Raw genomic sequence first — 13,041 nt, forward strand, 5'->3', positions numbered from 1 at the left:
ATTTGGAGTTAAAGAGTTCAACTTGGAAACCCTGGTTAGCATTGTGAAAACAATTCTCTGTCAATTGAAACTAAGAGTCAAAAAGAAAGAGCAGATCCAGTGGAAGCAGGCTTTTCAGGTATGTTTACCACAGATCATTCAGAATTTCAGTATGACTTTTATCTCAGTTTCAGAAGTTATAGAATTAAGTTAATTGTGTTACTTTTTATTGTAAACAGGCTATAATCCCACACAAACTATTTTCATACTGGCCAACATCAATCAGATCAGTGAGGACACCATATAGGATAGTTAGGAAGATGTAGGAGATGATGTAGGGGGTAAGAAGCAAATTAAGAAAAAAGAAAAGAAAATTAAAATTTTAAATTATCAGTCAAGGTCTCATTGTCTAACCTCACCTTCAACCAAATTTATCTCATGACTGATATCTTCTATTAATGGCAATTAATTATATAAAACAGGAGAGAGAAGATCATTGACTCCAGTCTCAATGGCAATTTTTCAAATCCATGACCAGGGAAGAAGGAGGAGCCTGAAAGAATGGTAAAGCTTGTTCAATCCCCATATGTGCCCATTAACTTCACAAAAAGAAAACTGCTCCTAGACACAGTCCCAACCCCTGCTGGTCATCTCACAAATGTGCCACTGGTCATGCACAAAAGAATGTGGATGGCTCTTGTCACAACTTCTAAAAATCATGGTGGGAATAGTGACTATGTCTACTTACTGAACAATGCTCAAGTAACCAGTCAAAGGCTTTAAAGATTTTCTTTCTTTGTTTCTTTCTGATTCTTTTTTGTTTGTTTTATCTCAGACTAATTTGCATTTGTGGAAGGATAGCATTTTCTGAAGGAGAAAAATGCATGTTTTCTTTGCTTCATGATTGGGGGAGCAAGTAAAAAAACGACAATGATTAGAAAAGTGAGATGTTGCACTGAATCAACAATTTGAAAACATAATTTAGAGCCACTAAATATGCCTACTAGAAAATATTAAAACATCTTTTCAAATATAAGGTCCTTATATCCTCAGAAATTATTTTATATACATAATTTTATACATATATAATTTGATATAGATTGTTCTACAGATGATAGAAACAACATAAAGAATAAATAAATTTTGATTCAATATATTAAATATACAGATTTTTAGTAGCTCTATATCTCAGTATCCTCAGGTACTTTAATGGAAAACTAGAAAAGTGCTAGTAAGAGATGGTAAAAAATAAATTATGGTTGATGATATGAAGACATGAGAGGCCTGTTTTAGTAAAAGCCTCCATGTATACCAATCCTCTTCCTAATCCACTAGGATTGTACCAGCAGGTTGGCACTCACAGAGCATCATCTTTTCAGCCCAGAACACTGCCATTAATTTATGATTCTATAGCTAGCAGAAACAACCTGGTTGCAAATTTACATGCTTTGGGCATCAAATAAACTAATTAAACCGATCTGTACAGTAATTGTCTTCTACTGTTTACTGATTAAAAAGCCCTTGAAATAATGAGAATTCCTTGAAGTAGGAAGGCTTGGACCCATGAGCTATGATGATTATCGATGGTCTCAGAACTCCTCCTTGAGGACATGAGGTTAAGAGGCGGTGAGGAGGAAGAAAATGCCTGGCCCACCTCTCAGCAGTCACCTTTCTGTCTGGGTCTCTGACTCTGAGACAAGTGTATCTCATCTCAGAGTTTAGAACTCAGATTCTTCATGGTCAATACTCCTTAACCAACACTGCAAGAAAGCTCAGGAGATTCTTTAGATAAATGACTTACACAAGGGCAAAAGCTATAAGGGAAAGATTAGTATAAATATAACTCTATACAAATAGTAGGACACTCTTACTCAATTTGTCCATAATTTATACTTTTTTCTAAAAATAAAAATCATTTGCTTCTAGATAAAAGAAATTATGATTCTGGCAACAACTTGGTGAGGAATATGTGCATTACTAGTTAGACAAAAACAATTTCCAAAGATTTTCAGAATTGTATGGAAGTCTCAACCACCAACATTTGGGGACAGTTTTCTTATATTTTCTAAAGAAATGCAAAAGTTGAGATAACATTCTGAACATTTCTCATAACACTCAGAGTCCTGGAACATTGAATAACCTAGGCAATGTTTTATAATCACTTTCTGTACTTAGCCACTTTGCACTCAAAAATACAATATGGTTACAATTATGTTAGAAAATTTTGTTTTAAGATTCCACAGTAATCCAGATCAAGATATATTTTCTGGAGATACTCAGTAGCACCTGTCAATTATTTCACTACTGCTTTCACCTTTAAAAACATAAAGGAAAAGCAGAAGAAAGACATTTATAATCAATTACTTTAAAAAAAAATGGAGATTAGTGCGTTACAGAAATGTCCTTAAGACATCTAATGTCTATTTTTATGTGTGCCTAAAACTTAAGAGCTGCTAAACTATTCTCTTGTATATTGTTTTAAAATTTATATAAATAGCTCTCAGGTTGAGAATGCTTGCTAACTTTCTGCATGAATTGAACTATCACTAGGAAATCTTCTCAAAAAGACTGCACAATGAAAACTCAAATGCAGCTGTTAGCTACAATTACCTATTGTAGTAAGAGTCACATCCAACCTCTTGTAAGGTGCTATTGCTCATTTAAAATCAGAAAGACAGACCCTGTTTTTTACTAAAATAGAGGCCCTCGAATCATTAATAACTGCTGTCAACAAGATAACAAAGCAGCTTTTTAAAGTTTGATTTACAGTGTTAGTTCTGTGTTCATATCCCTCATTAGCTCTGATTCATAACTAGACAAGACAGGGCCAATATTACTGCTCTAAAGTGAAATATTATCACATTTTGATTATTTTTTTACCTTAAATGAATGTGTTTTGTTGGGGTGCCCAAATATAAACTGTCTTGCCTTTGGGACATTTATTTAATTTTTTAGAAAGTAAGTCCTGGTGAACAAAAACAAATAATAATTCCAATTGAAAATTCTCCTAGAATTAATTTCCTCCTCCCTTCAATGTTTGGTGACAAGTTAAATCTCATATTTTTTCTATATTTTGGGCCAAGCCACATGTTTTATTTTTAAAAAATAAAACCTGTGCATTGTATACTGCCTGATTTGCCTCACAGCATTAATTTGAACACTAAAGAAGATAAAGTATATGAAAATACCATATATTATGAATCATAAATAAATATACTTAAAAGTACTGTTTTACTGTTATTTTCCAAGTCGAACACAATCTACATACAGAATATATTTCTTGATTTTACTCCCTATTGCCTTTAGGTGTTTACACATCAATACTGATGTACCAAGTTCATCTTCCTTTAACTAGCATGGGAGGTTCAAGACCTAGAGAATTCAGCTGAGAATCTGAACAATTAACTTGGAGAGTCTTCAGCTGCGACTCTGAACAATTAACTTCATCCTACATAGCATCAGCAATAAGAGCCACTAGATAGCCTTTCTGTCTTAAATGTCTAACAGTGCAGTTACTTACCTCCTTGGACTAATGTAAAATGTTCTGGAGCTTCCTGCTCAGCTAGATAGAATGGACCAAGGCTGTCATCTTGGAAAGCAAAGGGCAGAGCTCTGAAAATATGACACATAGAAAGGCATTACAGGGACCTGAGAAAATAGCTAAAGCATAGCAAGCTACTTATGGAGTTGACCCTGGACAGGCAAGGGGAAGTGTAGGTCACAGGAAGCCTAGGAAGTAAACAGGTCCACTGTGTGAGCTGCTGGATACAGTGGGCATTTTGTGCTCTGCATAAGAGCATTCTGTTAAGAGGGCACAGTAGCAGTGAAGGCCAGCCCACGTCTTCTCACAGAGACGTGCTCCCTGAAGCTGCCTGTGTGCCCCCATGGGGTCACACTTTTTTCTTGATATTATCCTGAGTTTGTATGCCTAGGATGCTGCTCCAACACAGAGGGGTAACTTTTTCTATTCTTCCAGCCAGAGAGAGAGAGAGAGAAAACATTTTATTTTAATTTGCACACAGGTACAGTATAAACTGCTGGGAGCTCTGGGCTGAAGAATGCCACAGAGAAAAGCATGGTAGATTGTTACTTCCAAGGGAAACACCAAGTGGAAAGAATTTCCTTAAAGTGGATCTTCCTCCTTTAGGGAATTTATGAATTAGCTATGAGGCAAATTTGTGAAAAGCTAAGGATTTCCCAAAACTCTGGAGTTAAAATGATTCTGTGTCTGAAAATATTTCTAAGTGAAATGATACAATTCTACTTTAAAAGTACTCGGAAAGACCCCAGATATCACAGGCTGTGGGTATGGTAAGAATAAAGAGCATGTTAGAACCTCCAAGAGAAAGAGGTAAGAATGTTTTTTTAAATGTGTTTCTCCTGCGCTATCTGTAAGTTCTATGATGGCAGGTAGTATAAGTGTTGACCCCTAAAAACCTTTGAACTAGCAGTGCTCAGCACTTGCACAGTGCTTACTATTATCCAGGTAGTGTCCTAAGCACTTCATATGTAATAAATAATTTAACACAATGATCCTATAAAGTACTTTATTGTACTTACTTAAGTACTTACTTTATTGATTCCTAATTTCTGAATAAGGAACTGAATCAAGTTGATCATAAATCATGCAGGTAGAGCTGAGATTTGAACCCAAGCAATCTAGCCTAGCTTCAAGTCTGCCCTCTTAACCACTTCTATGGTATCCTAAATAAATATTTTTATGAATAAATACATGAATGGCACAATGTAGCCAATTCAGAGAACTGTTATGCAATCTTGATTGTATTGGATTTCACATTATTTTTGGTCTCTGGGAAAATTTTAGTTTAGTACCCAAGACTTCAGAAATTATGCTGCCTGAGTTGCAGTACCTTAAAATGCAGACAACGAGAAAGTTACAGTAAAGTGTCTCTAAGTGTTACACTGAGAAAATATAAGCAGACACAGGAGCACACACTTAAAATGTCTAATCTAGTCTGGGTGGGTGAGGATACCAGGAAAAACTTTCAGAGGAAAGGAAGAGCACAACTGAAATGGGATCTAAAGGTAGATCAAGACAAAAAGGAAGGAAGGATGTTCTTGGCAGAGATAATTCCATGTATGACAAACAAGTGGATAAAAAATAGGGGAGTGTACCTGAGGAACAGAAAAATTAATTGTTCAGTATATATTTACCTTAGAATGTGAGAGAGAGAAGGGAAAAGATGAAGTTTACAAAGAATTGGGGACAGATCTCAGAAGGCCTGGGAAACCTTAAGAAATTTGGACTTTGGGAATAGCAAGTCAGTGATGGATTATATGCAGGCAGATCAAAGAAGTAATATGAAAAGACTTGAGTTTGATTACTGTGGCTGATGAGTGGAGAGCAGATTGGAGGATGGCAAGGCTGTGGTCTGGGAGTCAGTTTAAAAGGCTGTTCAAGTAATCTAGGAAAGAAGCTAAGTTTCACACATTGTGTGTTTGAGATGTCTGAAAGACAATCAAGTGAAGATGTCCAGAAATACATTGTATATCTAGAAATGGAACTCAGCAGAGAGGTCTGAGATAGAGAAACTAATTTAAGTCCTCAGTCTGAAGTCGTACCTCAATGCTCAAGAGTGGATGAGAATCCCCAAGAGTGTGGAGTAAGAAGAGTCCTCAAGTCAGAATCCTGAAAAGCATCAACATTTAAAGCCTGGGCAAAGGAAAAGAAGACTGAGAGAGGGGGAAAAAATACCAGGAGGTTGTACGTTTTCAAAGCCAGCAAAAATGTGGTAAAGTAGATCAAAATCCATTCACAGGCAACTAATATGAAGGTTAAAAATATTCATTGGAATTAGCCCCACGGAAGTGCTGTGTGACCTCAGTGAAAGGAGATTCTCATTTGGGTCCTGAGCACAGAAATAATAAATTAAAGACTAAAACAATGGGAAAATGTAGACACCTTTTTCCAAAATTGTGACTTTTAGGAGAAAGAAACTAAGCAATAGATGGAGAGGGGAGTTCAGGAAGAAACTGTTCATTTTAAGATAGCAGGAATGTGAGTGTATCTGAGAACACATGGGAAGGAGTTGGTGAAGGTAAAGGAAACAGAAAGGATAACCCCTATTGCAAGAGCCCTGAGAAGGCAGAAAGAGAAGGAATCCAGGGCACAAGTCAAGAGCTTGGCCCAGAGAGGAGAGGAGACATTTATTCAGTTGTAAAGGAAGGAAGGAGGATATAAGAATGAGAATGCAGATAAGTATGTAGGTAGAACTGTCAGAATAATAAAGGATTTTTAATCTGATGGATATAATTTTCTTCATGAATTCAGTTTTAGTGTGTTTGTACTTACTAATATTTTCTTCGCACTTATTGGTAAATTGAATTGACCCTTCTACATATATTTATATATTTACCTCCAGTTCTCTCTATCTGTCTTAGATATCTTTAAAATATTTACCTACACGTCTCTCTCTCTCTCTCTATCTTAGATAGGTCAAATAGAGAGAGAGAGACGTGTAGGTAAATATTTTAAAGATAGCATATAGCCTAACAGCCAATATTACATGTATTATAATACTTTACAATAGGAAATCAATAAATACATGGTGATTGATTTTTGAAAACATCTCATTTTACACTTGTGCTAACACCAGGACAAAAATGTGTCAATTGTTTTAATGTATTCTTCTGTGTTTGCCAGATGCAACCATAAAAACACAAAATAAAACTTGGGGGCCAAGAATATTATTTCAATATTTCTATTTCTTGGGTGGCAGTGAAAAAGAGAGCTACAAATTAGGTTGCCTATCATATACAAAATAACAAATTTTGGTTTTTGTTCTATGTAAATTTCATGTATTAAAATATAAAGGAATTATCTAATGACATCTATGAAAGTATACCCAACTAATCAATTCCTTGTTTATGTTTATGCCTTAAAAATAAAAAACATCTTTGCCATTTCAGCTACTAGCACACTCTCAATTGGATGTTATAATAATAGCTTACACCTTAGTGCAATAACCATGAGATTATTTGGCAAAGGTTTGAATCAAGCTTGTCCAACCTGTGGCCTGTAGGCCACATGTGGCCCAGCACGGCTTTGAATGCAGCCTGACACAAATTTGTAAACTTTCTTAAAACCTTATGAGTTTTTTTGTTGTTGTTGTTTTTTAAGCTCATCGGCTCTTGTTAATATCAGGATATTTTATGTGTGGCCCAAGACAGTTCTTCTTATTCCAGTGTGGCCCACGGAAGCCAAAAGATTTGATACCCCTGTTTAAATAAGGCTATATTTGCTAGTGGAAAATTCTGAGAAAATAATTTGACACTGAATCCCACTTACTCTTTTTCATTAAAAAAATAGAGTATAATAGTCCAACAGTTAAATATCTATATCATCAAATGTTTTAAAACAATACTTTGAGGGGGAAAAAGTAATTAAGGCAAAGCTGAGCACCTGGGCTCTGACAACTCCTCTGACAATGTTAGTTGTAAAGCCTAAAGTCGCATATTTCTTACCTAACTTGAGTTTTGCCCACAAAAATTGAATTAGGTCATTTTCATTTAAATCCCTGTCCTCTTTCTCCCTATAACCTATTTGAACTTCAAACCTTCCTTTCAACTTTTGCAGTTCGTAAGGAAGTTCAATTCTCTGTCAAGAATAAAATATTTTATTTCTTATGCAATTCATTATAGATGATGGAAGTCATTTCATTAGTTCTCTTGTAGATGGCAGGTCTGTGTCTCAATTCAAGTAGGTTGAATTTGTCAGTCTCAAAAGACCTTTAATTGGTCTTTGGGGTATCACTCTACCTCCTTTTGCTTATATGTGACTTGCTGTCAAAAAATTCTGAGTGTTTAAGCTAAATTTGTTTAAGTTAAAATTATCTACACAACATTTCAATAAACTAGTTGGAGACCTATTACCAGGGCAGAAAAAAAAAAAATTGGCTCACTGTCATATGAAATTCTGGGACAGAACCCATACGACCAGATCTCTAGATTGCTATCCAGGTTATAGTTACTCACTTCTTAATGTTTTGGTCTTATCTAGTTTTGCAAGATTTGGAAACCAAAAACCAGGATACTCAGGATACTCACTTAAAGTTGAATTTCACAAAAACAATGGATAATTTTTTAGTATAATTATATCCCATGCAATATTTAAGATATACTAAAAATTGATTAATTGTTTATCTGATTTCAAATTTAACTAGGTATCATGTATGTTATCTGACAACCCTAACTGTCCCTCATCTGTGAAGAAAAACATTGATAATTATGTTTCTTTGAGTGATTCTTCTGGCCTAAACAATATTGCAAACTCACATTTCCAAATCTCAGAGTTAAAATTAGAAATTTGCTTGGAATTCCGTAAAATAAGAAGTTTTGAATCTTCCAACCCCAGATTCTTAACTAAATACCTATATTGGTAATTATAATTATATTTTTTTTTTAAAAAAAAGAAAATAATCCAGGGAAGCTTAATGTCAATACTCCAAAAGGGAACTGAAGCAAACATTCAAATAAAAATTTGCAAACTCGTAGAAAATTGAGAGCTATTAGAAACCCTGAGTGTGGCATGAAAAAAAAAAAATCATGGCACACCAATAAAATCTTAGAGTAGATATTGCAGATAAAGAGAAGCAAGAAATAGGACGCAACATTACCATTAGTTTTGCCTATAATATACTTACTATAAAAATTATAGGAAAACATGCTATTCTCAAAGGCCAAATGTTTGAAGCACCATACTCAAAGACCATTATCAGTGGCTCACAAACAATAGAAGTGAAATGAGCAGTCCTGCCTGAGAAGCTGCCTTGGCTCAAAGTCAATTAAAATTAGTGTAATGACTAAATGACAAGTGACATGTTAGCATCTAGAAGACAAGAGTTACTAAAGAAAAAAAATAGGTAAGAGATGAAACTAAATCTCTATAGTGAAGGTCAATTCCTGTTAATACAGGTAATTTTAAAAGATTCAAAACTTGAAGCAGAATTTGCATGGGAAAAAATACATAATAATACTCCATTTGTAGAAATTGTATCATCTGCCAACAGACCAGTGCAAATTCAATGTTTTTGAACAATCTCAAATCCAGGGAATCTGCTAACACATTGAAAAACAGGGTTATTAATAAAAAACAATTGAATTATCCTCTCTCACTGAGACAATTTTAGTGTGAGTAGTAAATGGGACACAGTTTGAAACTGCTGTTTTCATGACATTGAAAAGAGGCAGTATTAGTGTCCATTTGGTATGGATTTATCTGTTCAGCCTATTTCAAGTCAAAGCTGCTAGTCATAATAACGTCAAATGGGTGTCATGATTTGGGCCTAGCCTATTTGCCTGCTTCATATAAAAATGCATCTATCTAAATGGGCCAATTTTTGAAATACGAGTGATAGTATGTATTCCTTGTCTACATTTGAAAAATAAGATAAAGGAAATTCTGATTGGCTTGAAAAATTCAGAATATTATGTAATTCTAGAACTGACCAAGTGAATATAAATCAGTAAGCAGCTAGGCCACTGTAAGTGTAAGAGAAAATTATTTAAGACCCACAAAGCAATGCACTCTTCCAGAAATCACTTGTAAAATCAGTCTTTTCTCAGACATTTGTTTTAGATATAGTCATTTGATCCCTGTTTTTATCTTGAGGTGATTTCTAATTACTCTGTTCCTGAAGTTCTTGTCATTAAAAAAAAAGATAATACAGAAGTGTTAACCTGCAAAAAATAAATGCTAAGTAGGTATTTTTTATAGTTGTTACATGGACCACATTTGTTAAAGTTGTTACTGACCATTACTTTTTATATATTAAAACATCATTATCTGCTCCTTGAAGGTTTTAGTGGCTTCAGAGCTTAGCTTTTAATTCTTAATACCCTAAAGACAACAGGCCTGAAAGGACAGAGCATAAAAGAAACTACTTTACTGGAAGAAAGGGCTTCTTAATCCGCATTTGAATTGTGCTCAAAATACATTATGTTCTTTAGTCTTTTAAATTATTTGATTTAAATCACAGACCTACTATGAGAATGTAACAGCCTGAAAAATATTTTCTTACTCACTAAGACCTAAGGGGATATGCCACGCTAGAAATAAGGAAACACACAAATGCTGCACATAGGCTAGGAAATGTTTCCCAGCTTTGAGTTTGGTTTTGTTTTTTTCTGCTTCAGCATTCCAGTGCAATGTCTCTGACCCTCTGATCACTTGTAAAACCCCTCGCCCTTGTCATCTATGACCAGCAATTAGGAACTCTGCGTGGAGGATCCTCCTTCCCTCCTGCTACATAGTTAGTCCTTGTTTTCTAATGTTAGCCGTGCAAAACGATATATCTTTATACAATAGGCAACCACTTAGGAATCAATTTGGTGATGTTTTATTCCTTTTATACTACTTTCAAAGAATTTAATTAGCTTTAAAGGAAAAAGCATTCTACTTCTGGTTAAGAGCCTAGACCTGACCAAAATTCTTTTAAAACAAGGTAAAAGTCCTATGTTACTATTAATACCTAAAAAATAATATTTGATCTCCAAACAAAAGCATTGCTTCTCTGTCCAATTTGATGTCTTTTTCATGCTGCCTCAGTGATGGCCAAATAATTGGTTGTTCACTTGTGTCCTTGTCTCCCCCGACAGTTCCACAGATGCCCTGAACAATGCTCCAAAGACTGCTTTCAGTAGGGGCAAATCCTCATTAATCATTCCTGGCTGACAGCACAAGGGGACACCTGCATCTGGTGCAGAAGCCCAGCCATGGTTTAGGGGAGTGTGGATCAAAAACCAACCCATGCAAGGTATGGGAGACTACTTTTAACAAGAATGTGAAAAACAACAACCACACACACACTCCAAGCAACAAAAACAAATCCTCTTTTGGCATCTCCATTTATTTAACATCTCAGACTGAAGCTGTGGTTCATGTTGCCACTAAAACACCATTCTACTCTAAGCAAGTATATCAGAGAACTAACCACACACAGAGTTATGATAAATAGCTGCTAAATTCTTCATGCTCACATCAACCAATGTTAGCATTAAATACTGATAAACTGTCACATAATTTTCATTTAGAAATGATTGCAGTTTCAGCTTCCTATCTTATGGTGCTCGTAAATATTTCCCCTACTATATTTCACAAGTAGAATGTATGAAATATACACATTTCTTAGCAAGAGCTCTTGGTCTTATGTGATTGCTTTCTTTTATTGAAATAATAAATATTTCTATTTTGAAAGGGTTAAAAAGAATCCAGGCAATACACCCAGGAAATTATGTATATCATTACGTATCACTGAAGCTATTTTAACTTGCTTTTTCAATAAAATGAAGCGGTTGTGTACTTTTGCAGAAGAGTTTTCTCTGACTTGTCATTATTTTTCTAATTGTATCCCTTAGAGAAAAGACCATAAATAATGAACACCAATTCATATCTTGTAGTTTTGTCTTAAGTAAAACTAAATATGTTTGTAGAGTATCAGAAAATAAAAGACTAGTCATTAAAATACCTAGGAGACTTAGGGAAAACAATACATCAAAGAATTACAACAACAATAAAAAAAGGAGGTGATAAGCAAACTAAAAAACCTGCAAATAAAAGTGATAAAAGACTACAAAGATTAATCAAGTTGATGTTTATGCTCCTCAGTTTGTAAAAACAAATAAAGACTTTTCTGTACATTGGAGATTAATTATAACTATTATACATAAAAAATTTAAAAGTTAAACATCAATTGATGTACTACAATTTATAGCAAGTCCATACTGGAGATCTTTGGTTTGAAAATATAATTATGTTTTGAAGTTCTAGTTAAAAAAAAAAAATACATAAATGCAATGTTATATGTTGAATAGAAGCTAAGGGTTCCTAAAGTGAAAATTTGGTTTGGGTTTAGTTTGGATATTTAGAATAATTTAGATATGAATCTTTAGGGATTTTTAACAGACAAATAATCTTGGAAAAATTATACTTCCCAAGTCACTATAATATCCCTTAACTTCATTATTTACAAAAACATTTAATTTAAAAGAATGTGTACAAAGCTGAAGATGGAAGAATGGAGATGAAGATAAAGAGATAACAGTTTAATAATCAGCAGAGCATACAATGGTAGTAAATACTATTTACTGCTATTGAAAGGCTATGCAAGAGACACTTCCAGTATCTCAGAGAAGTTCAAACTGCCATTCTCCTCAATTTTGGTAAGGCCTGTCCCATTGCAAGGACACAGCCACCATGTAGTAGAGCTCTTTGCCTAACGTATGCTTCCGTCCTTTATGGATGCTGTTGGTAGCACCAAGAGCTCCAAACCTGTACTGCACCTAGCTAATTAAGTGTCGTAGCCCCATATTCTGCTTAGAGACCTTTCTGGGTTTTGTACTTTTTTCTTCCATTATAAACAAGAATTATGGCATGTCCACTCTTCATTGGGAGCTATGGAAACACAGTCAAAAGTGCCCTCCAGTATATTTTAGTTAAAGCTTGGGAAGAAGACACTAACCGCTTCTCATACAGAAAAATAACTGTAAGGAGGAAAACAGAGTGAGAAATAAGAAAGGAGGAAGGGAAGAAGGGAGGGAGGAAAAAAAGAGGAGAGTTGTAAAATTATTTGCATAACCAATCTCTGGGTACTTTGATCATAGACAAAGACATTTTTTTCTTCCCCCCCACAGATCACTTCAACTTTTCCTAATACTAAGAAAGGAAGAATAATAGCAACTAACTTTAATTAAACATTAATTCCATGGAAGGCATTTTTTATCTAAGACCGAGTCTTGCTCTGTCGCCCAGGCCGAAGAGCAGTGGCACGATCTTGGCTCACTGCAGCCTCCGCCTCCTGGGTTCAACCAATCATCCTGCCTCAGCCTCCTGAGTAGCTGGAACCACAGGCACACGCCACCCCACCCAGCTAATTTTTGTATTTTTAGTAGAGAAGGGGTTTCACCATGTTGGCCAGGATGGTGTTGAACTACTGACCCTGTGATCTGCACACTTCAGCCTCCCAAAGTGCTGGGATTACAGGCACGAGCCACTGCTTTTGTGTGGCTATCCTATTAACTCCTTACAACATTCTTTTAAAATAC

Source organism: Macaca nemestrina, chromosome 5 (assembly GCF_043159975.1).
Source record: "Macaca nemestrina isolate mMacNem1 chromosome 5, mMacNem.hap1, whole genome shotgun sequence".
NCBI lineage: Eukaryota > Metazoa > Chordata > Mammalia > Primates > Cercopithecidae > Macaca > Macaca nemestrina.